We start from the raw sequence: 25,967 nt of genomic DNA, 5'->3' as shown, positions 1-25,967 counted from the left end.
TTCCGGATTCTCATTTCCACTTGTATAAAGCCCATTCTGCAGACCCAGAAACTATTTCTCAGGGCCCTAAAGGGGTTGCGGCCGCTACTGCCAAAAATTCTCTACCCTCTGACGGAGAGTCTAGAGCTTTAGAGAGATGGGGAAAGAAGGTGTGTACTTCTGCAACTCTTTCTGTCAGGGCATTAAACTGTCAATTTCATTTGATACAGTACCAGGAATACTTGTTAGATGAAATGAATAAGAAACTCTCTTCTACTGAACCCCTAGACCGTAAATCTCTTCAGGATTTGGTACACAACTTACAACAGGTTAGTAATCATTTCTTAAAATGTGGCTATGATGCACTGGAGGCTTCATTTAGATCAGCTATGACTGGGGCAGTTATTCGTAGGCATGCCTGGCTGAAGGAGCAATCTTTGCCAGACCATGTCAAATCTAAACTCCTGGATGCTCCAATGGAGAAACAAAATTTATTTGGCTCCTCTGCTCAGGAGATCTTAAAAAAGGTTGGAGAAAAGGCAAAATCTGTGCAAACAGTTAAAGATTTCCTGCAAGTTCAGCCACCGAGATTCAGCAGAAACTGGCCTACTAAGAATTGGTCCTTTCCAGACTCGGACAGAGCCCAGAGAGGCAGGAACAGGCGCCCTAGAGGCAGAGGTCAATCGAAGGGCTCATACAGAGGCCGTCAGTGGCAGCCTGCCAACCAGAGGAGTAGTGCAACAGCAACAACTACAACAACAGGTCAAGGTCAATGACTTAACTCTGATTCCGCCTACCAGGGATCAACTAGAATCACCCTTGGGCGGAAAGCTGGCTTTATTCTCAAAAAACTGGCATTATATCACAAAGGATACATGGAGGCCTCTCCTTCTGACGCAGAACAATTTCAAGACCCTGCATCCCAACTTGAAAACATTGCAACTAACTGCCTGGAAAATTCCTTAAATCCCAATCACACGGTTTTATCTCAGAGGGTGAAGGACATTATCCTGGAGGCTCGCAGACCTTCCACAAGGAAGACATACTCAGCTAAATGGAAGAGATTTCTCATTTGGAGCACATCAAAGAGCACAGATGTCACAGTGGCAAGCTTAACACATATCCTAGAATACTTAGCAGAATTGTTCCACAATGGCCTGTCCTATTCTTCCATTAAGATTCATGCTTCAGCAATTTCAGCAGAATACAATGTGGATCCACCTATCTTCTCACACCCTCTCCTCAGACAATTTCTGAGAGGGATCAAAAATATTAAACCTCCAAGAAGACCCCCTCTACCTGCCTGGGATCTCAACTTTGTGCTGGAGAAGCTGACACTACTTCCTTTTGAACCAGCAGCATCAGCGGATCTACAATTTCTATCTTGGAAAACTGCATTTCTTCTGGCAATCACTTCAGCAAGAAGAGTATCTGAGTTACAAGCATTAATGGCAGTGCAGCCTTTTCTTATTTTCCACCAGGACAGGGTGTCACTAAGAACCAATCCTACTTTCATGCCAAAGGTGGTATCTAGGGTATCTTTGAACCAAGCTATTCATTTGCCTACATTCTTCCCTAATCCACAGAATAGAGGGGAAAAACTTTTGCACACCCTGGATATACACAGACAACTACGCTACTACTTGGACAAAACAAAAACTAGCAGAAAAGCTGACCAACTTTTTGTAGCATATGCAACTGGGGTGCAAGGAAGAACAATTTCCAAACAGACAATTTCAAAATGGATAGGAAATTGCATTTGCTTTTGCTACTCCTTTCATAGAAAGACAGTTCCTGAACATATCAGGCCTCACTCCACAAGGGCCACGGCCACCACTACAGCCTTCCTACGGGGGGTGGCTACCAAGGACATTTTAGAAGCTGCTACTTGGAGCTCCGTGCATACATTTTCCAAGCATTACAATCTTCCTTTATACTCTAGATCCAGAGCAGGGTTTGCAACTGCAGTCCTGCAGGGGATCCTAACTACACCATCCTTTTCTTAGTACCTCCTCCCCCAGATTGGCTACGGTATTCTACCCATATGTTATGACTGCAGATGCATCCTTGAAGGACATAGTACAGTTTTGTACCTACCATAAATGTAGATGTCCGATAGGTATGCATCTGCAGTCAGGATTACCCTCCCTCCTTCCCCTCTGTGGTATTCCTAGGGTGCTTACCCCTCTTTTTAGCTCGCTGGGGGAATCTATTATGGTGTATTTGTTTGTTTATGCATGTATATAATTTGCAAATGTTTGGAACTTTTCAGCATTTATCCAAATTTAGCCTTCCTAGAGGGCACCTGGCATCTGGGGCAAGAATAACTGAGGAAAATGGCGTCGGCTGATGCTTTTATACCCCAGACGCTCTGACGTCGGGGAAAGTGCGACATCAGCCGAGGCCAGACCCAGACTTTGGAATCCGGCCGACCGAAGGGCTGCCTGAGGCAGGACAACCCATATGTTATGACTGCAGATGCATACCTATCGGACATCTACATTTATGGTAGGTACAAAACTGTACTTTCTCTTGCTCCCACTAAGTGCAGGTAGGGCCCAGCCAACACAAGGTAGCATAGCAGGAAACACAGGAATCACACAAACAGATCTGGACACAGCAAAATTTGTAACCATACTATGCTAAAGATATTTAAACTCTGGTAAGGTCGATTTAACATAGGACAGCAGCTACACACTTAAGTATAACAGCAGAACAGTTCACACTCCGTTAAACAGTTTAACAGTAAAACAGTGAAAAAATACAGTGCAGATGTAATGCAAGTTAATAAAACAGCATGGTTAATCAAACATAAGTGCAGTATAAGTCAGAATAAATTGAAAAATGGTATCTGATTCTGGTAATTTCCCATTCTTGCCCAAACCCCTTCTATTTCTCCTTTCTTATTGGGCAATCAGTTTCCTCCTTCTTCTGTTATCAGATCTAGTATTGGCCATTCTCAGTCCTCTCTGCGACGACGTTCCCTTTCCTATTATTCCCTATTGTGTAATTTATGGTAGTACTCAATAAAACACTGTAAGATCCCTTCAGAACTGTTTATTTCTACTGATTCTTCCCTCCTAGTTTTATACACTTCCCTCTCCACCTTTTGTTGTCTAAGTCTGGCTGCTAGCACCTTGGTAGCTCCTGGGTTATCCCTAAAATATAACTTCTGTACTACTGTTTGCATTTTCCATATTGTTTTATCTTCCCACTTTTGAATACATTGTTTCAAGAACTTTGCTGTTTATTTTCCCCCTCCCTCTGCATTTCTGAATCTCCGCCATTTCTTGTAGTATCCCTGTCCTTATAGCTGTCCTTTGGAGTTTCTCCTGACTCTGCCATTTCTGTACTACCTTCTTTACCTCTTCTTGGACCCATTTTTTCTATGTGTTTGATACTATCTTGATTCCCCTGTAATTTCTTTGATCCTTTCTGTTGTGTAAGTTGGCAATCTCCCTTGTGGTTTTAGTTTTTTCCTTTCTCCCTGTAGCAGTCACCCCCGTCAAAGCATGGTGTGATAACATTATGGGCTCTGTCTCTATTCCTCTTACCATATGTCCAATCTCGCCCAAGTATTTATTGAACATGTCTCAAAAAAGGTGTAGCCCTCCTTTTCCCCCCTCATGCTATGTATCCCAGGTGTCAACCCATCTCATCATTCTCACCTAATTTCCTTCAAATTCACTTTTTTACTCACTTTATTGGTTCTCAGATCCTTATCGACTTGATTTCTTTCTGTCATTATTTTCAGTCTCCCATCATCAGACATATTCCTTCCTGAAATCTATTTTATCATCAGAATACCCCAAAAAATCCTTACTTCTGTATTCTGGGGGTACATATTGATACAGTAGTCCATTTCCTTCCATTTAATGTTCCTTTAATCCATATAAATATTCTTTAATATCTTTTAACCTGTCCTCTATTTCCAGTGGCCTTGCTTATTTTACCAGTATACTTACTACCTCTCTGTTTATTGTTGCCCCATGATGAATTCACCCCATCTTTTCAAGTTTTTAATTTCCATCTCTGGTAGATGTGTTTCCTGAATCACTATCACTTGGGATTTTGTATGGCTCACATAACTTAATACTCTTTCTTTGTTCTTTCACCCAGCCCATTATTGTTTCTTGAACTTATTACCATATCTCGCGTTTTATCTGCATTCACTTCCACTTCTTTTTTCCCAGTTTGTTCTTTTGCTTCTTAGTTTCCTGTCCCCTTTCCTTTTGTCTCCATTCTCTTTGAATATGTTTCCCATTATTGTCTGTCTTGCCACATTCTAAACCCCCCAAACTTTAGTAAAAGCTTTCCTAACTATGTACATATCCAGCTACTTACACTAATATTGTCCTTAGAGGTGTCTGTGTGATATGTGTCACCCATCTTTGTCATCACTTTGAGAATGCTAATATCACAATAAACACAAATAATAGGAAAAACGGAGAATGAAAAAAATAGTAACCACAAATGTTCTCTGTTGACAGGATCCAATAAAGGTAGTCCCACAAAATTCGAGCGTATATGTTGGCAAAAAAAGTATAGCTCAAGAGACTCTTCAGTCCATAAACCAGACAGTCTGATAGTACAAATATGTTTATTGAACGAACAGACGAAACCCAACTCAATACAAATACACAAAAGCTGTTGTTAATAAAAGATTAAGCGCTTTCATTTCCCCCACAGGAAACTTCATCAGAATAGTGATTAAACTTCTGGTTACACATTTATACAATTCTCTCTTAATTAATTGGTTCAATTAAACAACTCAATTAAAAAACTCAATTAGACTTGAAAAATATATATATGTGGTTCAGCTCATCTTGATTAAGAAAAAGAAGATATTTACTTAAAAACTCCTTTTGAAAATTCATAAAACAATGAGGTTAAAATAAGTAGATGAAAAACAATACATAAAGTAATGGCAAACCCTTTCTCATCATCTGGGTAAGACATAAAACATAAAATATGTATGAAATATATGAAATAAATATGAGATAAGTTTATAAGTATGAGATAAGTTTATAAATATGAGATAAGTGTGCTAATATTGCACAGTAGACCTGGGCATGCTGACTATCCACAGTCTGTGCCTAGTTATTCCTTTTTTTCCCCTTCACTTTTGCCACTCTTCTCCACCCTTTTCTCCTTTCATTTCATTCTCTGTCCTGCCTTTCTTCACCTCTCCATTTTACCTGTTATCACACTTTCCTAACCTCCTCTAACCTTGTTTCATTTGCTTCATCCTTCCTTCACTATTCAACTAATTGCTTCCATCCCACCCATACTTTCCTCAAACACCCTCATACATTTTATTTCCATGTTGTCTTCTGTGATGCCCATGCACTGACCCAGCAGTCAAGTAGCCTCAGTCCTCACCACTAACACCAGTGAGGGGCATCCACATAGGTGAGGATAACAAATACACACACAGTAAAGTACAATTTCCCTTAAGTGCACACAAAGATCACAGTCAGCCTCGGGCTGGTTTCTCTCATTCTCTCCAGATCCCCAGTAAGACTCACCACTAGCACAGCTATAGGGTCCAGATCTCAGCCTAGTGGTCAAGCTAAAACCTCCAGCTCCCACTCTGTCCAACTAGTGATTTGTGTCCCTCCCAAGTAGCTCACATACACACACACACACACACACACACACACACACACACACACACACACACACACACACACACACACACACACACACCTTGAGATATGAGTTATATACAAACACACACACGTCCTGGGGAAGGCTAGCACAGGCTCTCCAGCTATGCCCCTTCTGCCAAGACTATACGGTAGTACCACTTGCCACCAACCACTAATATCAGCTACTAAAAAGGCCCTTACCAAAGGGTGTCCAATTATTACTGTGCAATATTATTATCTGAATGGTAAGTGTAACTGAACAGCAAGGCTTATTTGGAGTGGCTTGGTACAGTATCACTATATACATGCAATGTACTCTAGAGCTTAAATTATCTCTACATAAAACAACCACAGTTGAAAGGTTTAAATATATTTAATAATAAATAGTAAGAACACAAGACAATACTTCTTACTACAGAGTGCTAGTCAAGAGTTTAGAGATCACAGAGAAATGCTTAAAATTATACTGTCGAAAAGTTCTGACATCAATACAGGAAACAACTCGTCTAATCTTCCTATTTCCTAGCTATATCTAAGAGCAAACACCGTCCTAAAATAAACTTGCATATAGAGCAAGCCAGTGCTGGTGATAGTGGATGTTCTGAAGACAAATGCAAAATGCTCCCTCTCCCTTTTCTCTCTCTGTCCTTAAATTGATAACACAGTACCACTGACTCATTTCAGATTATATCATTATTCTCTGTTTCCCCAGGCTAACAGAAACTCTGCATTTACATTGCTTTGATCTTGCACCTGGTCAGGAAACCACAGTAATTATAGACATCATATATGTAAAATTCTAGCCATTAACTCTGGTCTCAAAGCAATAGGAAGAATTCCTTCATTCGGGCATCTCTGCTCCGAGTTTTGAGAACAAACAATTATACAAGGCTTGACTTATCAGCTTTTCTCCAGCAGAGTGCAGTGTGGTTACATTTTTGAAGTTCAACATTTAACACCATTTCTTCCATTTAAGAGAATAAGCCTGTGGCTTATATTAATATTTACAAATGATAATTCTGTCTGGCTAGGCAGGCAGCCTTCACATACCCCCCCCCCCGGAGAACTCGAGCTAGTTTTTCAAGTGGCCCTTAAGAAATGTTGCTTGAGAGGGTTAGGTCTATCTGAGTATACCTTACCCCATTCCCTGTCTTGAGAGCCCATCTATGTTGGCATTACTAATCCCACTGCAGTGCTGCACTGATATATATGCTTGCAACCCTAGGCTCCATCTTAGCAATTTGGCATTTTGCTGGCTGGCTCTGTGTAACCATGTTAGGGGATTGTGGTCTGTAACTACAGTGAATTTTCTTCCATACAGATTAGGCTGAAGTTTCTGCAGTGCCCACACTAAGGCTTAGATATTCCTTTTCTACAGCTGCATAGCATTCCTCCCTGTGTTGGAGCCTATGACTGAGATAAACCACTGTGTGGTCTTCTCCCTCAGAAGAAATCTGGCTAAAAACAGCCCCCACCCCACGGTTTGAAGCATCCACCTACACAACAAATTCTTTACTGTAATCTGGACTGGCTAACACAGGGGGTCCTGCCAAAGTGTCTTTAAGCTTCTGGGATGCCTGCTCACATGCTGTGGTCCACACTACCTTATCTGGCTTGTTCTTCCTTGTCAGATCTGTGAGGGGAGCAGCTATGGTACTATAACTGGAGATGAACTTTTGGTAGTAACCTAATGTCCCTAAGAATGCCTTCACCTGCTTTTTGGTAACAGGTGCAGGCATGCAGGTTCTGGCCTAATCTTACCACTCCCCACTCTATGTCCCAGGTAGGAGACCTCTGCCATACCCACCTGACATTTCCTCGGCTTAATGGTCAACCCTCTGTAGTCTGCCCAGCACCTCCCTGACATGTTGAAGGCGCTCGTGCCAGGAATGGCTGTAGATGGCAATATCATCTAGATAAGCAAGGGCAAACTCTCCTGCTGGGATATGATCTACCAGCCTCTTGGAAGTCGCTGGGGCATTTTCATCCTAAAGGGGATCTTTATGAACTCATATAAGTCAAAAGGAGTCACAAACACTGACTTCTCTTTATCACTGGGAGTCAAGGGCACATGCCAGTAACACTTGGTAAGATCAATGGTGGTAAGATACTTAGCTCCACCCAGCTGCTCTAGGGCCTCATTTGTCCTAGGCACGGGCTAAACATCTGACTCTGTGTGACTATTTAATTTCCTGTAGTCCACACAGAACCTGGTGCTGCCATCCATCTTTGGCACCAGCACCAGTGGGGAGGCCCAGGGACTGTTGGATTCTTGAATTACCCCTAATTACAACATTTCCTGTATCTCTTCCATCAGAGTCTGTTTGACTCTCTCAGGCACCCTGTAAGGGGCATGCCTAATAGGCCTTTGGGGTCCTGTATCCACCTGGTGCTGCACCAGTTGGGTGCATCCTGGTTTCCCAGTGAATGTGTCCCCAAATTCCTGTGACACAGATTTCTCGAAATTGGGTAGGAGATAGCTGCTGGGACATTGTTACCCCTTCCACTGAGCAGTCTGTCCAAGCCTCACTGAGATCATCAGTCACCAGATCTCCCTCAGACTCCTCCTGCAAGCCACTGCAAATACTCAGCACAAGAGCCTCCCTTTCATGGTAAGGTTTCATCTCTTGTGCCCCTGCCTCCTGCCTGGCAGTTCTACCATGTAGTTAACATCACTTACCTTTCTTACCACCTTGTAGGGTCCTTCCCAAGCTGCTTGCAGCTTGTTATGTCTGACAAGAATGACAACCATTACCTGCTGCCCTACAGCATACTCTCTAGCTCGAGCATTCCTGTCATAGCAAACCTTTTTATGTTGTTGGGGTTGTGCCAGGTTCTCCTGGGCCAAGCCCATGAGTTTCCTGAGACTTGTCCTGAGGTTTAGGACATATGCCACAACAGACTCCTTGTGAAATTCACACTCACCCTCCCACTCATCACAAATTAAATCTAGAAGTCCCCTCACCCTATGCCCTAACAGCAACTCAAAAGGGTGAAAAACCTTTGGATTCATGGGGAACCTCTCTGTAAGCAAACAGATGGGCAAATATTTGTCCCACTCCCTCTTAAACTGGTTGGCAAATGTCAGTAGCATGGACCTGAGTGTAGAGTTTAACCTCTCAACAAGACCATTAGTCTGGGGATGGTAGGAGGTGGTCTTCAGGTGCTTTACCCCACAGTACTTCCACAGACAAGCCAGCAGGTCTGACATGAAATTGGCACTTCTGTCAATCAGTATTTCTTTTGGGAAACCTACCCTGCTGAAAATCTCTAACAAAGCATTTGAAACCTTTTCTCCCTCAATAGATGACAAAGCCACTGCCTCAGGGTATCTTGTAGCATAATCTACTACCACTAGGATGTACTTTTTCCCTGTGGAACTTGGGGTACTCAGAGGCCCATAGCTACCCTCTGAAATGGCTTCTCAATCACAGGCAAAGGCATTAAAGGAGCTCTCACCTTGTCTCCTGCCTTGCCTACCTTTTGGCACTGCTTACAGGTCCTACAGTACCTGGTTACATCTCTGGAAATTCCAGGCCAGTAGAAGTTCTGCATAATACGTCTCTCTGTACTTTTTATGCCCATATGACAAGCAAAGGGAATATCATGGACTATGGCTAGAAGTGCCAGACGGTAGGCTCTAGGCACTACCAACTGCTGTATTGTCTCAACTTCTAGCCCTCTCTCAGTGGTCCACTCTCTATACAGTAACCCTTTGTCCCAGTATATAGATTCCCCCTTCCCTTGAGAATTAGGTCCCTCACTAGCTACTTCTCTCAGGCCCTGCAATGTATGGTCTGAGAGCTGAGCCTTTCTCAACTCTGTCTTTGTAACCCTCACCAACTCCCCTTCCACAGGAAGTCTGGTATCCTCTGACTGCGGTGCCTCACTGTTAGCCTGGGTACTTCTGCTCACCTCTACCCTTGCAGAGTCCCTCTGTACAATGGAACATCAGTACCCTCAAGCAGCTGTGACTCACATTCAGTCTTACTGCTACAGGATAGCTCCCTCCTTGAAGTAACCACCTCACCAGTCCTGGCTGCAAGTATGTGGTCTGTCTGGGTCTCCCCCAGGTTGCCAGACCTGCATGCTTGTCTCCTAGCCTGACTGCGTGTAACTGAATTAAGGACATGATACTGCCTCATCAGAATCCTTCCCTATCAGGACATCTGCAGGATGGTAGTTTGGTACCCCTATTGTCTCAAGTCAGCCTACTCTTGGCATTTTGTCTTCCCCATTTGCAGACTCCCTCACCTTTTGTTCCCCACCTTGCCTCTGTGGACATCTGTATGCCACATGGCCCCACTGATTGCATTCAAAACATTTAACACTAGGTCCTGTACATGTACCTGGACTAGAAGCTTCCCCTGATACTGGTAGATTCTGTTGGGGCAGTCTGGGCTGCCCACCATGGGTTTCTTTAGACCCATGAGCAGTATTGGGGGTCCCTTTCCTGTGCAGGGATGCCCTTCTTGCCAGGTATAGGTCTCCCTTCTTCCCCAACTCATCTGAAGTAGCACATTGTCTATCAGCTAACCAGACCCTCATGTCCGCAGGCAAAGTGCTAAGGGCTTTTTCCCCTCACCAAAAGGTCTGCCAGCCCTTCACAAGTGGTGACCTGACATCCAGTCACCCACCTATGAAAATAAGTGCTCAGTTCAGCAACATATTCACACACACTTTCTTCTGCCTTGCGTCTATCCTCACAAAACTTTTTCTTATAAGTTTCAGATGTTAGCTTAAAAAATGTAATACACAATTCTTAACAGCAATGTAATTAAAACAGTCAATGTCAGACATTTTGGACAAAATAGTTACAGCTTTACAATGGAGTAAGAGGGTCAGGAACCGTACCCAGGGCCTTTGGTCAACACCATACTATTTACATACCCTCTCAAACATATGAATGAAACTATCAAAATTATCCCACTCTGTAAACTGCAGAAGAATTTTACTGACCTTTTGTGCTTCTGAGGTCCAATTACTCCCTTTCCCATTACCTCCAAGACTCTGGCAAAGAGTCAGCATCTCCTTTTCACGCTGCCTCTGCCTTTCCTTCTCCTCAGCTTCCAGGAGTAGCAGTTTCTAATTCTCCTCTGCCTGTAGACATCTCAGTCTCTCTGCTGCTTCTGTTTCCAAAAGCCTGGCCTCCAACTCAAGTCTGTTTAGCTCCAGATGGATTGTTGTCCTCTGCAGAGAGGTTGCGCTGTCCATTCTCTGAGTGTTGTACACCTCCACTGCCAGTCTGATCATTCTCCTGATTGCTATTTTCTTATGCAGCTGTGACCAAAGCTGCAATCATGTCTGCTGTAGTCAGGTTTCATTGCACCAGTCCATTAGCCTGTCACATCTCAGCCAACTGGCTCCTTGACAGCTTGCCATACTCCTCTGCTGACATGCTTGCCTGCTTTCCCTGACTAAGCTAACAAAGGAAATAAAACAATTGTAATCTGGACTCTGAATATTCATTGCCTGGCTGATTTAGTGTACAAAAACATCTTCAGTGATCACTGTACACAAGCTACAGGAATTCACTATCCACACCACTACAAGCTAATTGCCAACAAATTAATATGTGATGTGCCTATCCCACCACTGCCAAACGATTAATATGTGACGCCCGTGCACTGGACCCAGCAATCAATGAGCCTCAATCCTCACCACTAATACCAGTGAGGGGCGTCCACATAGGGGAGGATAACAAATACACACACAGTAAATTACAATTTCCTTAAGAGTACACAGAGATCACAGTCAGTCTGGGGCTGATTTCTCCCTTTCTGTCCAGATCCCCAATAAGACTCCCCACTGGCACAGCTATACGGTCCAGATCTCAGCCTAGTTGTTATGCTAATACCTCCAGCACCATCTCTGTCCAACCAGTGCTTCCTGTCCCTGTCCAAGTAGCTGACGCGCACACACACACACACACACACACACACACACACACACACACACACACACACACACACACACACACACACACACACACACTCACTCTGAGATATGAGTTACAAACACACAGACAGTCCTGGGGAAGGCTGGCACAGGATCTCCAGCTATGCCCCTTCTGCCCAGACTATACGGTAGTACCACTTGTCACCAACCACTAATATCAGCTACTAAAAAAGCCCTTACCAAAGGGTGTCCAATTATTACTGTGCAATATTATTATCTAAATGGGAAGTGTAACTGAACAGCAAGGCTTATTTGGAGTGGCTTAGTACAGTATCAGTATATATATGCAATGTTCTCTAGAGCTTAAATTATCTCTACATAAAACAGCCACAGTTGAAAGGTTTAAAAATATTTAATAATAAATAGTAAGAACACTCTTAGTATAATCAGGCTACTCACTATATTATAAGCCTAGCACTTGTTCTCAAAACTTCTCTACTAAGTAGGTTAATCTGGGTATCTTGAGACAATCCTACAATTGTCTCATGTACACAGACAACCCTCTCCTCCTCCCAACAAACGCAAATACATGTGAGAGATGCAACTATATAGCCAAGCTGGAGGCTGAACTCTCTCAACTCAGGGCTGGCATGACCAGACAGGAGGAGATGGTAACCACACACACACAACAAACCCAGTCCCACATAGACCTACCACAACTGCAAACCAAACACATAAAAACACAAAGACATACTCGGAGGCTCTAATAAAAAACTTACCAAAACAACAGAGGCTCCCAAAGCAGACATCCAAAAATCCACCACCTCAAAACAAAACACATGCAACACATACTTCAATAAATCAGTGTGTCAACCAATCACAGCCCTTAAGGCCAAACACCATGCCTGATATACTAGTAACAGGTGACTCTATAGTCAGACACACTGATGTCTCGCTTACCAGGCTGAACAAGGAGAGGGTGACTGTGAGCTGCCTATCGGGAGCTAGGATCCGCCACATAACACACGCACTCAGGTCACTCCAAAGCAAGTACAAATACGACTCCATCATTGTCCATGCTGGCGTGAATGACCTGAGACGTACCTCCCTGGACTACATGAAAAGAGACATAGAGGAGCTCTCCAATTATGTAACCCAGGCTGGTATGACCCTGACCCTGAGCAGCATCTTGCCCTCACCAGGAATGATGCCACAATACAAAGACAAGATGATCAGCTTTAATAATTGGCTCAAGTACTGGTGTCATTCTAAGGGGATCCAATGTCTGTCTGCCTGGGATGACATGTTGGACAAGCCATGCTGCTTCACAAGGGATGGCTTACACCTGTCACCACTGGGCTTCCGGATATTGGCTAAGGCTCTTGCCACCCCCATAGTGCCTTTTTTAGGCAAGGCTCAAAAGACAAACCCACCTCCTTAGAAAACAAAAATGGAAAAAAACTAAGGGTAATGCTGCTCAACGCCAGAAGTCTAAATCTCAAGATGCAGGCACTCGATGCACTCCTCAGCATGGAGAACATCGACATCTGTGCAGTAACTGAAACCTGGTTCAAGGCTCCTGAGAGCACCCCAGCGCTACCGGGCTGTACCTCGTATCATGCTTTTCGGCCCCAAAACCCGGGCCGAACCACAAAGGGAGGGGGAGTGTCCATATTCATCAAGGACACCCACACCTCCAGGTTAGTAGCAACACCTGAAGCATCAGAGACCATACAGATGCAACTAACCATAGGTAAAACTGCTATACGACTGGTAGCATGTTACAGACCACCCTTCCAATCTCAGGAACCCCACTCAGCCTTCCTGAAGACATTGGAGGATATGAATGTATCACAAAATACCATCATACTGGGAGACTTCAACTACCCAAACATAGATTGGGTACATTATTCTAGCCCTAACACCCTAGCCCAAAAGTTCCTGGAATTCATAAATTCAAATGCACTGGAACAACTAGTCACCTCTCCCACTAGGGGAGATAATATACTAGACCTGATCATCACAAACATGGGGGCAAAATGCTCCACACCGGAGGTATACCCCTCACTAGTGAGATCTGACCACATCACCCTGGATATGCATATCCCACCTCCACCCCCAGCACAAAAGACCACAGTGAAAAACTTCTCAAAAGCAGACTTCACTCTTCTTAAGACTGAGATGGTATCCTTTAAGCCCACTGGGCCAGTGGATGCCACATCCCACAATGCCGAATCCTTCACAAATGCTTTCTATGGACATCTCCAAGAATGCATGGATCATGCAATACCAAATAAATCCAAGTCCCTCTCCACCAAAGGCAAGCTTCCTGTCTGGTGGACCTCAGCCATTAACAAATTGTATAACAAAAGAAGGAAGCTACTGCACATCAGAGCAAAATCCCATAAAGGGAAGACATCTCTGATCAACATTAGCAGAATACTACGTTCTCTCATAAAAACATCCAAGGCCAACTTTGAGAGAAAAATCGCTAAGGACACTAAAGATAACCACAAAGCCTTCTTCAGCTATGTTAGAAACCTGGGCAGAAACCCTCAGATATGCTCAGAGTTAGTTCACAACAACAAAAAATACACTGAACCCACAGATATTGCCAACATTCTGGCTGACAGGTTCAGTGCAAATTTCTCCCCTCCCTCACTCCCAAAAGAAGAAATACTTATCCCAGCTGAATGTAATCTCCCTGTCATCTCAGATGTCCAAGTGAGAACCGCCCTCAACAAAGCTAAAAACACAGCATCAATGGGACATGACGGTATCCCGGGTTGCGTGCTACGTGAACTCCAAGAGGAGCTAAACCCGCACATAAAAATGCTATTTAACCTTAGCCTTACTACAGGATATGTACCTGAACACTGGCGTACAGCAACAGTGGTCCCACTCCACAAAGGGGATACCTCTACAGACCCTGGGAACTACTGCCCCATAAGCTTAACCAGCCTGGTCTGCAAAGCTATGGAAAGAATCATTATGGAACTCATAAACAGAGACATAGGGGACCTACAGACACTTGACCCCACCCAGTTCGGCTTTGTAAAGGGCAGATCCTGCCTTTTGAACCTGGTTGACTTTTTCGAAACTGTCACTAGAGCCATTGATGAGGGCAAAGCAGTCCATACAGCCTACCTGGAATTGACTAAGGCCTTCGACACAATACCCCACTCAGGCATCATAGATAAGCTCAACAGCTTAAACATAAACCCTTATTTCACTAGATGGGTTGCAAACTGGCTAAAGGACAGAACCCATAAAGTTAAAATCACTGGAGCAATGTCAGACTCAAAGCCAGTCACAAGTGGTGTCCCACAGGGATCTGTCCTAGGACCCCTCTTGTTCGGCATTTATTTCTCAGATGTTAAAGCAAACATGGGAGGGTTGTGGCTGACAAAGTTCGCAGATGACTGCAAACTAGGCGCCATAGTCGATACACCAGCGGACACATACATCCTACAAAAAGGCCTCACAGAAATGGACAACTGGTGCCGGAGTCACGGCCTTAAACTAAATGCCAAAAAATGTATAGTCATCCCCTTTGGGAAAAACAAAGTACCCACATATTATCACATAGACAGCAACCCACTGAGTACGGAAAAAGTAATCAGAGACCTATGGACCCAAGTCGACAGCGACCTCTCATTTGACACCCACGTTGCCAAAGTGGTTAGAAAAACATTCTACCTTGCACACCTCATCATGAAGGGATTAACATCCAGATCCAAGGATGTCATTGTACCCCTATACTCCTCCCTCATCAGACCCATGATTGAGTACAATGCCCCATTTGGTATGTACCTCACCCGGCATTTGCAACAGCTGGAGAGACCACAAAAGTACCTCACCAAGAGGATCAAGGGTCTCCAACATATGTCTTATTCTGCCAGACTAAAGAAACTTCAGCTCTGTTCAGTAGCATATACCACCTGCTCAGAGGTGATCTCTGCCTGACGTACAAGGCCATGTCCAATCAGGATCTTATGGACATGCTCCACCTCAAAAAATCCAAATCCATCAGGACCATGAGAGTTAAAGACTTAAACCTCGGCACACGTATGAATAGGACATGCTGGAGGGATAGATTCATAACCCAGAGGCTTCCCATGCTTTGGAACAAGATCCCAGTTCATATTAGGGAGAGCCCCTCACTGACTCTCTTCAAGAGAAATCTTGATGAGTGGATGGGAGATCGTAAGTTTACCCCAGGGGTCACATCTGTATCACTGCTAGACAGGGGCACAGTAAACTAATTCTATGATATAAGGGGACCTTCACTGTGTCACTACTAGACAGAGGCACAGTATTCTAAATTTATTCTGTACATTTTTGTACCATTTCATGGGGTGGCAAAAGCCACATCACTATGGCTAGGCTTACAAGTGCCCCAGGGCAGATAGCCTAGTACTAAACTATGAAACAATGAAACTATGAAACAATACTTATTATTATACAGTGCTAATCAAGAGTTTAGAGATCATAGAGAAATGCTTAAAATAATACAGTAGAAAAGTTCTGACATCAATACAGAAAACAACTAGTCTAATCTTCCTATTTCCTTGTTATATCTAAGAGCAATCACATTTCTAAAGTAAACTTACATATAGAGCAAGGCAGTGCTGTGTTGGATGTTCTGAAGACAAATGCAAAATGCTCTCTGTCTCTGTCCTTAAATTGATAACACAGTACCACTGACTCATTTCAGATTACATCATTAATCTCTGTTTCCCAAGCTAACAAAAACTCTACATTTACATTGTTTAGATCTTGCATCTGATCAAGAAACCACAGTAATTAAAGACATTATATATGTAAAATTCTAGCCATTAACTCTGGTCTCAAAACAATAGGAAGAATTTCTTCATTCAAACATCCGAGTTTTGAGATCAAGCAATTATACAAGGCTTGACTTATCAGTTTTCTTCCAGCAGAGTGCAATGTGGTTACATTTTTGAAGTTCCACATTTAACACCATTTTCTTCCATTTAAGAGAACAAGCCTGTGGCTTATATTAATATTTACAAGTGACGCAATTATTTACAAAATTCTATCTGGCTAGGCTGGCAGCCTTCACATATCTTCACATCTTCTATTTATTTTATTACTTCTATTACCCTTGCATTTAATAGTATCTTCAAAACTAGCTTATTCACCTCACAAAAATCCCCATTTACTCATGTCCGATACTTGTCTGGGGTGTCATTACACCTTCTTCATGTTGTAACATGGGCTGTATGCTTAAGTTAATTCTCAGCTTCCCTCCCCCTTTACCTCATGACTGCATGCATGCATGCTTCACTTGCTTGTTTAACTGTGTAGCTCTCCCTGCCTTCCTGCTTCGATCTCCAGTAGTACTCATACCTCATGACTGCATGCATGTATGCTTCACTTGCTTGTTTAACTGTGCGGCTGTCCCTGTCTTACTGCTTCCTGCTTTGATCTCCAGGAGTACTTTTACCTTATGACTGCATGCATGTATGCTTCACTTACTTGTTTAACTGTGCAGCTGTCCCCTGCCTTCCTGCTTCGATCTCCAGTAGTACTCTTACCTCATGACTGCATGCATGCATGCTTCACTTGCTTGTTTAACTGTGCAGCTGTCCCCTGCCTTCCTGCTTCGATCTCCAGTAGTACTCTTACCTCATGACTGCATGCATGCATGCTTCACTTGCTTGTTTAACTGTGTAGCTCTCCCTGCCTTCCTGCTTCGATCTCATGATTGCATACATGTATGCTTCACTTGCTTGTTTAACTGTGCAGCTGTCCCCTGCCTTCCTGCTTCGATCTCCAGTAGTACTCTTACCTCATGACTGCATGCATGCATGCTTCACTTGCTTGTTTAACTGTGCAGCTGTCCCCTGCCTTCCTGCTTCGATCTCCAGTAGTACTCTTACCTCATGACTGCATGCATGCATGCTTCACTTGCTTGTTTAACTGTGCAGCTGTCCCCTGCCTTCCTGCTTCGATCTCCAGTAGTACTCTTACCTCATGACTGCATGCATGCATGCTTCACTTGCTTGTTTAACTGTGCAGCTGTCCCCTGCCTTCCTGCTTCGATCTCCAGTAGTACTCTTACCTCATGATTGCATACATGTATGCTTCACTTGCTTGTTTAACTGTGCAGCTGTCCCTGCCTTCCTGCTTCCTGCTTTGATCTCCAGGAGTACTCTTTGATGCTGCCCTCACACTTCATTCTTCCTCTTCCTTCTTTTGTTTCGTATCCTTCGTCTTTTCTGTTTAGACGTTGGATCTGTTTCAGGACGGTCCTTATTCCTATGCATGTCACTTCTCTTCCCTCTCCATACCTAAGCTCATTTTTAATACAGCTGAAAGCATGTTTAATGTCCTGTTGCTTATTTTTCCCTGGTGCCCTACTTTGCTGTTTCTTGAGCACTGCCTACACCCTTGGAGACCTGCCTTTTTCTGTCCTCTTGTGCTTATCTTCCCCTGCTCCCAGTGTTCATCGTCATGCATCGTGCACCCTTTATTCACTCTTCTTTACAGCTCCTTCCTTTCCTTTCCGGTGCTTTACTTGATTTCCCTTATTGATTCATATGTAAAACCCAGCCACCTACTTGATCCACATGAATCCACCTTCCTGTTCTATACTTCAAGTGGGAACCATTGTCATATTAGACAGTGGAAGCAGGAAACTAACAGAATAATTGCCTTGTTTTGTTAGAAAAGTGCGTATTGCCCATGGTACCTGGTGATCAGCGGTGTATAAATGTTTGAAATACATGCGATTTACAATCTCCACACTATTTGTTGTTGCAGTACTTAGTCTGCACAGGGCCAGTTAAATGCGTTCCCTTCTTCTTTCCCTCATCCTTACCGGTCTTCTCAAAACTTAAATAAGATCAGCTGTATACTTGTGGTGAAAGGGTAGCAAATAAATGTGAGTTTCTCTTCATTTTAAACAACATTCCTTTAGTCCTTAGGGTTAAGTGCAGCCCCACCCACTGCCATTCTTTCCCTCCCCAGCCCAGTCTGTCGGTTTCTCCTCTCAGCCTGTTTCCTTTACATTTCCTCTCTTTGGCATCGTTCTGTCTCTTCACATAGTCATTTCCATTTCTTTTCTATCTTGCTTTTCTCAGTACTTCTACTTTTTCTTGTAGCTGTTCTCATTTCTTAAGTAATGAGAAATATCCAGAGCCCCTTTTCCATTGTGATCTCCTTGCCACTGCTTCCTCCATGTGTCCAACTTGCTGTTCTTTTCCCCCTTGTCCATTTGGTCTCCTAGGATTGATCAGTCTTTTAATAAACTCTAATGCTTCCTTTGGATCAGTGAAAGTTTTAGAAGCACACTGTATAAACACCCTGCAGAGTGCTAGATTTAAAATTTATCATTTTACCCCCTTTTCACTGCAAGATTGCATTACTGGAATAAATTCATTCCTCTTTCTCTTTGTATCATAAGAAAAATCTTGTTCCACAAACACACTTCCATTCATCATCATTATCATCACAAGCCCCCTTTTTCCCATTGTCTACATGGCTCAAGGTGTCGTGTGAACTGTCACAATTTTTTTGATTCAGTGCCACACTCCTGCCTTCTTCGACACTGACTGGTGCACATCTTCTTTCACACAATCCAGTCACCTGTTTGCTGGACACCCTGGTTTTCTCTTGCCTTCTTCCTGTCTGTCCCAAATCTTCTTCACCAGATTGTCTTCTGCTTTTCTGCACATGTACCCGTACCAGCGTAATCTGTTCTCTTTGATCTTTTCTACAATTGGAGCTACTTTGCCTTCTGCTCTTATGTCCTCATTTCTTCGTCTGCACCACATCGTGCATCCTACCACCCATCTCAACCACTTCATCTCCATCACCTCTAGCTTCCTCACCTGCTGTGCCTGTTCTGCTTAGGTTTTTGTACCATACATCATTATTGATCACACCACTGTTTTGTATACCTTACTGTTCAGTTTCTTTGGCATTCTTCTGTCAAACGCTACAGCTGACACTCTATGCCAGTTGGCTGCAGTCCATTTAATTCTACCTTTGACCTCTGCATTCAGACTTCCCTTCTTCTCAACTACCCCTCCTAGATACTTGATGCTATTAACCTGTTCCAGTATTTTCCCTTCTATCTCAAGTCTCAGATTTTTCTGATTTCCCCTATTTGCAGTCATTAATATGGTCTTATCTGCACTTACTTTCATCCCATGTGCTTCCAGTTTTGCATTCCATTCCCCTATCCTTTGCTGAAGTTCTAGCTCAGAGTCTAAATGCACTGCCACATCATCTGCGTACAGCAGCTTTGTTGATCTGTCCCTTCCAACATGTTTGCTAATGTAGCCCATCACCAGTATGAACCACAGTGGGCTCAGAGGTGAACCCTAATGTACAACTCCCACTGGGAATCCCTCTGTGAGACAGAATGCTGTTCTTACTCGAGTCATTGGGCCCTTGTACATAACCTGCAATAATTCTACCAATGTTTCTGGGACTTTGAACCACTACAGAACTGCCTAAATCAACTTTCTTGGGACCTTGTCATATGCTTTCTGCAAGTCTAGGAATGCCCAGTTGGACTCTTTCCTCATCTCTAGCTTCTCAACTATCTGTCCTGCATCTTTCTTCCCTTCTTGTAATTTTTTTTGTGTGGTTCCCAAAGGAGTCCAAGGATCTTCTCTCTCAAGGCAAAGGTTTGAAATTGGGCTATTATGTGGTTAGGCTTGTCTCCTTTCTCTGTGTACTGGCCACCTCCGTGTTGTTTGGGCCCTTTAAATCTGTACCTGCTCCTCTGGTGTCTCTGTCCATTTGACAATCATATCCGTCATAGCTTTAATACAGTCTGTGCCTTCCAGTTATTCTGGTGTACAAATGATTCTAAGACTTTTCCTGCAGGCCGTGCTCTCTGCATCTGTAGCTCTGAATTCCAGGCACTCCAGCCATGCTTTCTCCACTTCTTCCTGTGCCTTTAGTTCTTTGGTTTTGGACATTTCTTATACTACTAGTATGTTTTCATTTACGGTGTCTGTTACTTTTGTTTTTTCTCTTGAGTCATTAGATTCTCTTGTAGAAAATTTTTCATGTCTCTGATCTCCTGCCGTATGGTTTCCAGGGTCACCACTTGTGTTTCAGGCTCTCTGGACTTGTTTGAGTTGCTTCTCCTTCTTCTGTTTAATCTTTTGCTTTTTATTTTAGATGGCATGTAATTCCTTTACTTTTTCTCCTTTTCTTGATAGCTAGCCACTTCTGTATTATTTAATTTAACATTCTGTACTTGCGGAGCTCTGCACGTACACTGTTATCAGAGTGGCATCATACTAGAAGTCTAGGGTGAATGTTGTTTTGTACAAGAATTACTGCTTGATTGTTTTCTGAACTCAGAATTTCTACCAAGGTACTGTTCCATGTTGCTTTAAATCTGGTTTACTTTACTGATCTAAAATAGTAGAGTGTGTCTTAAATATCTGATGTTAAGTTGTCTATCTCGCCTTCATTCTTGCTGGATGGGTTCGGAGCCGACCTCGGCTCCGACTCGGCCACTCTAAAAGCTCGAGAGTTGGTTCCACCGGCTCGAGGCTCCCCTTATATCCCACAATGCTAGGCAAGAGTTACCTCAGATCTCGTTTGCCGCTACAGCTTCGAGGTTGGTTGCTTCTACCGGTTCCTGGTGAGTGTTAGCTTTTTATACAAAAAGTTACTCTTGTTACCCCTTTTTAAGTTAAATTTTTCTTAGATTAGTGTAGTTCATAGAACTTTATCCCCGACCCTAATTTTCCCGTTTTTTGTCTAAAAGAACCTTTGGTTCTTCCCTTGGGCCTTAGGCCTTCTCTTCCCTAAGGGAGTGTTTGTGTAGTTTTTCTATAATTTACTAGTATCTTTACTAAAATTGTTATATTTTCTGACAGGGTATAACTGGTGTGTTTGAGTGTGTGTTTGTGTACACCTGTCAGTTAGGCAATGTCTAAAGAAGCAAAGGTCTCCGGATTCAAGAAGTGTGATGCGTGCTGTCAGAAAATGTCTCTGACAGACGCTCACACTTCTTGTGTCTATTGTCTGGGGCCTTTGCACCTGCAGGACTCCTGTGCTGTTTGCCATGGCTTCAGCCCCAGGGTCCTGCAGGAAAGAAAAAACAAGCTAATTTTGAGAGGCTTGTTGAAGCCTGAGGATTCCCTGTCTGTCTCAACAGGGAAGCCCTCTAAGGCATCGAGGTCTTCGGCTCCGGCTTCTGAGCCGAGACCTCAGGTTGTTCAACCTTTGCCTTTATCGGCTCCGGCTGGAGCCGATAAGACTCAGTCCACAGTTTCTGTGGCTTCCTCGGCTCCGCCCGGAGCCGAGGTTATCGAGGTACCCGTGTCGGCTCCGACAAGATCTTCGGAGCCGACAACCAGAAAGAGGTCTAGGTCACCTTCTCTTGGCTCCGTTCATTCGGCTCCAGGATCTCCCTGCTGTCTGAACGGAGCCAAAGGTCTCATTCCTCTAGGTCATCGAGGCTTTCCGATCATGACCTTCAGAGGGTGGTGAGTCGACTACTTAAGTCCGAGGCACTAGCCCAGATGCTTCAGAGCCCGACTCATCAGTCGGTGCCTGCCCCGTCCATCAACTTTTTCCTCCTTCGACTCTTTTGAGTTCGGAGCCGGGTCGTCGGAACCGAGACTGTGGTCACTTCGAGCCGAGACAATTGTCTTCGCTCCGCTGCCGGCTCCGTTTTCTTCCATGGAGGAATCTCGGCGCCGACTTCCCTCATCGGCTCGAGGGGTGAGTGGCATCGGACCCTTGTCCGACCCCTCTCCCTCTCGGTGCTTGGCGCTGGTGAGTTCGGCTCCGACATCGGCCTCGAGCCATCACTGTCGGTGCCGAGGGGATCCTTAGCTCCTCGGAGCGGGGACCTCTGGCTCTGCCTGACAGAGGTGCTTTCGAGGTCATGCGAGGTGTGTTAGAGCCTGGCTCTACTCCACAGTTGGCTCCGTCAGCCCCTCCCTCTATGCTGCCTCAGGGTAAGTCGACTCACTCCCTCATCCCGGACCGCAGAGAGCCAGCTCCTCAGGAGCCCCCTTTGGGGATTTCATCCTCTTCCGAGGCCTCTCCTGATTTGGCAGAAGAGCCCCCTCGGAAGAGGAAGTGCAAGAGGAAACACATTGACTCACCTGAGTCTATCACATCGGACACAGATCTGGATGATTCTGAGGGTTCCCCCCGTTCCCCTTCTGAAGATGTCTCTTTGCAGACATTCTGGAGATCCTTAAACAGAGGGGAAATTGGCCAGCCCTCAACCCTTCGGAGGACGAATCTGTGTATCTTGAGGCGTTTGGCTCTCGTCCTTCCACCTCCTGGGTGTCCCCCCCCTTTGACCCCCTCATGCAGGTGGTAGCTAAGAAGGCATGGACGGCTCCTGATTCAGTGGACCCCACTCCCAGGAGACCCTCCAAATTCATCACAGCTCCATCAGACAAGCAATTTTTATCGAAAGGAGTTTCTGTGGATGCTATGGTGGTAGCTGCCGCCACAAAGAAGGAACTGGCTGATCCTTCAGTGCCTGTCCATCCACCTAACAAGGAATCTAGGTCCATGGATAGGTACGGGAAGCGGATGTTCTCCTCAGCGACATTTACCATGCGTTCGCTGAATTACCTGTGCCATTTCACTCGCCTTCAAAGGGACTTGGTCAAGGAAGCGAGTGAAATGTTGAAGGACCCTACTGCTGCGGGTTTCCAAGAGAAAATGAACACGCAGCTGGCTATCCTTAATTCCATTTCCAACTCCTCCATGCGCCTCCTCTCTTATGCGGCAGATGGAGCGAGCAGAGCCGCAGGGACAGGGGTAGCCTTACGTAGGCACGCCTGGATGCGGCTATGCAACTTTGCGGAACCTTTCAAGACGTCTTTCATGAACTCCCCTTTTGATGGATCATCTCTTTTTGGTCCTCAAGTGAAAGAAACCCTGACTAGGTGCGAGACTGATGGCAAGACCCTTTCTGCCGTCGGAGTCCGTTTTTCTACTCCTTCTAGGCCTTACCCCAAAGGCCAGAAAGGTGGAAAGATGTGGTTCCGTAAACAATCTCAAGGGACTTCGCCTGACGACAGAGTCGTTTCCCGCCAGAGGCAGAGGGAATAACAATGGTAGACGCGCCCTAGAGGCAGGGGGTCCGCAGAACCAGGGCAATCGGGAAGCCTTCCTGACAAGCCCTTTCAGCATCCCTGAGGTGTTGCCCGACTGCCCATCTTCGGAGGCAGTCGGGGAAGATTGTCACTGTACCCAGAAGCCTGGCTATCCCTGACTCAAGACAAATGGGTACAGTCCATCATTTCCGAAGGCTATTCTATCCCCTTTCTCCATTTTCCAAATCAGTCAAAAAAATCCCTTCCAGATGTTCCACCGCTCAAAGGGATATAGCAGCTTTGGAAATTTCAAAACTGCTTGCAAAAAGAGCAATTCAGTTAGTGCCAGCAGACCAACAAGGATCCGGAATCTACTCAAGGTTCTTTTTAGTTCCAAAGAAAACGGGACTGGAGACCGATTTTGGATCTCAGTGTCTTGAACAAATCAGTCAAGAAAACAAGATTTCGGATGGTCACGCTGCAATCCATTCTTCCCTTTGGGCAAAGGAAACTGGATGTGCTCTATAGACCTTCGGGATGCGTACTATCACATAAAAATGAACAGACGCTCCAGAAGATTCCTCCGCTTCAGGCTGGGAACCAGTCATTTTCAGTTCAGGGCCCTGCCCTTTGGTCTCACCACTGCCCCGGTGTTTACCAAATGCATGGCAGTGGTAGCTTCTCACCTGAGACGACAAGGATTCCAGGTGTTTCCATATTTGGACGACTGGCTCCTCACAGCTCCCACCAAGCATCTCCTTTTGATGGCCAGAGATTATACTTTTCGCTTTGTCAAAACTGGGTATTTCAATAAATTGCGAAAAGTCTGTTTTGTCGCCTTGTCGTACTATTACCTACATAGGCGCAAATTTAGATACTATAAACATGTCTGCAACGCTAACGAACCAAAGGATATCAGACATTCACAAATTGGTGTCACTTCTTCTCAACAACAACAGAGCCAAAGCCAGGTTAGTTCTAAAGGTGTTGGGAATCATGGCAGCGGCCATTCCTCTCCTCCCATTGGCCAGATACCACATGCGGATCCTTCAGTGGATGCTTTTTTCTCAATGGTCATACCAGGAACTTCCAATGTCTCACACCATTATGATCACGCAAGCGTGCAAAAAGCATCTCATGTGGTGGATGTCTTCCACCCAGCTCCTGTCGGGAAGACCATTTGTTCCACCTCCTCCGGTTGCTACTCTGACAACGGATGCCTCCCTGATCGGGTGGGGGGGGCATTATCAGGGCAGGACAGTCCAGGGCACATGGCAACCAAACGAATGCCACTTGCACATAAATGTTCTGGAGATGAGAGCAGTGCTTTTAGCGTTGCAAGCCCTTCAAGACTCTCTTCCCTTAGGAACGATTGCAATCCAGACAGACAACATGTCTGTAGTGTGGTACATCAACAAACAAGGCGGAACCAGATCATACCCCTGTGTCGAGAAGCACTCAGACTGTGGCAATGGGCGATTTCTTCTCAGCGTTTTCTGATAGCAACGCACATCCCCGGAAGTCCAATCACATTGCGGACAAGTTGAGCAGAGCTATACTCATGCCTCACGAGTGGTCTCTGAAAGACTCTGTAGTGAGAGAGATATTTCTCAAGTGGGGTCAGCCTTGCTGCGATCTTTTTGCTACTCCCCAAAACAGCAAGTGCAGAGAATACTTCACTCTATTCCCTTTACCAGGCCAACCCAGCAGGGACGCTCTAGTCCAAGTTTGGCCCCGGGGACTTCTGTATGCATTTCCTCCTTTCCCTCTGATCTCTCAAGTAATACAGAAAGCTATCGCTCAGAAGGCCTCATTGATCCTCATTGCTCCTTACTGGCCTCGACAAGTGTGGTTCCCCTTTCTACATCAGTATCTCTTAGAGCGACCGTGGAGTCTGGACCTAGTTCCAGATCTTTTGATCCACCAATCGGGTCAGTTTCACCGCTCCCTCCACTCTCTGAACCTCACTGCTTGGTTCCTCCAGTGCCAACCGTAGCCAGGCTTCCTCATTTATCTCACTCGGTTAGAGATATATTGATAGCTTCCCATAAATCTTCCACTCGAAAGATTTATTTGAGTAAGTGGAAACGCTTCTCATATTGGGCACAAGGAAAGGACATAGATCCTTTTACCGCTTCCATCCAACTAGTCCTTGATTTTCTTGCTGAACTCTTCCATGCAGGTTCATCTCCATCTACTCTTAAGGTTCAGTTGGCAGCTATTTCTAATTTTCATGTGGGCATTTCTGAATCTGCCCTAATGTCCCACAAACTTTGCAAAGCCTTTTTGAAAGGAGTTTTTCTTCTCAGACCTCCTATAAGAAATCCTCCTTCTCCTTGGGACCTAAATTTAGTTCTTGCTTCATTGATTCTTT

General features: G+C 44.6%; 1 protein-coding gene across 1 annotated transcript in view; it reads left to right on the top strand.

Moving 5' to 3' along the window:
- ZDHHC13 (zinc finger DHHC-type palmitoyltransferase 13) overlaps positions 1-25,967 on the top strand; it is a 3,021,844-nt gene that overhangs the window by 557,836 nt on the left and 2,438,041 nt on the right. The window lies entirely within an intron of this gene.

The sequence above is a fragment of the Protopterus annectens genome, chromosome 9.part0 (assembly GCF_019279795.1).
Source record: "Protopterus annectens isolate FY-2018-M chromosome 9.part0, PAN1.0, whole genome shotgun sequence".
Taxonomy (NCBI): domain Eukaryota; kingdom Metazoa; phylum Chordata; order Ceratodontiformes; family Protopteridae; genus Protopterus; species Protopterus annectens.
This window is presented reverse-complemented; position numbering and strand designations above follow the sequence as displayed.